Source organism: Octopus bimaculoides, chromosome 25 (assembly GCF_001194135.2).
Source record: "Octopus bimaculoides isolate UCB-OBI-ISO-001 chromosome 25, ASM119413v2, whole genome shotgun sequence".
NCBI classification, from domain to species: domain Eukaryota; kingdom Metazoa; phylum Mollusca; class Cephalopoda; order Octopoda; family Octopodidae; genus Octopus; species Octopus bimaculoides.
In genome coordinates, this window is record NC_069005.1 from 2,232,998 (window position 1) to 2,234,039 (window position 1,042).

At 47.5% G+C, this 1,042-nt stretch overlaps 1 protein-coding gene across 2 annotated transcripts in view; it reads left to right on the forward strand.

The window, feature by feature from the left end:
* LOC106879885 (uncharacterized protein DDB_G0271670) overlaps positions 1-1,042 on the forward strand; it is a 105,900-nt gene that overhangs the window by 94,976 nt on the left and 9,882 nt on the right. The gene's annotated exons all lie outside the window — the stretch shown is intronic.

Sequence of the window (1,042 nt, forward strand, 5' to 3'; positions counted from 1 at the left end):
CCGCCACCATCGTCATCAACAACACCACCGGCAGCAGCAGCAGCAGCACTACCACCACCATCATCACTATAGTCATCACTAACATCATCTCCAACACCAATACCACCTCTACACCAATTCCGCAGCAGTCACTCTCCCAACCACTACCACCACTGCCATCACCACCGCCACCACCACCAGGAATATCTAAAAACATAATTACCACCCCTCCATACCACTGCCAACACCACAAGTGTTGTCACCAGCATTACCATCGTCAAAGGCTATGACCGAAGGCATTCCAGCCGTGACCATCCCATCTTATTTACAGCGGAACGTCTGACCACTTCATTACTTCTTACGTCCAAGTTTAAAGCAACAACGGAACAATTTGGAGGAGATTTGGTAGCTATTTTTAGCAGGTTGAGTGACTCTGCATGGACCTGATGTAGTGGCGAGGCAGTTGGTGATGTGGTGGTGATCAAAGGCGCGCTGGCCTTGACCACCCTGTCTTAATATATTAAGGAATTACATTGTCTAAATTGTCGTTCCGCATTTAAGATGTCTGGATATGATTGGAGGGAAATTCAAACTGCTATGATTAGCAGGTCGATCAAGTGCGTATAGGTACCAGTTATTAGCGTGGGAGTTTGTGTGGGTATTGGTGATAGCGTTGGAGGATGCTAGTGATGATGACGATGATGATTAATGACGATGATGATGATGATGGTTGTGGTGGTGGTGATGATGATGACAACGAAGACAAAATCAACGCCGATGATAACGTCGGCGAAGTTGGTGATGATGATGATGATGATGTCAACTGTGATGTCGATGTCAACTACCTCGACGATGAGGACAGAGACGATGGGAATGATGACACGACGGCGACGACGATGGCGGTGGGCGATGATGTCGGTGGGCGATGATGTCGGTGGTGACACTGACGTTTCTATAGCAACGCGAGACATCAAATCCAATCTATGTAAATTCCCGGCTTCGACATGGCATCGCGCGGTTATTTTCTTTCCTTGTGGTCATTCCCTTGTCATCTTGAGTGAAA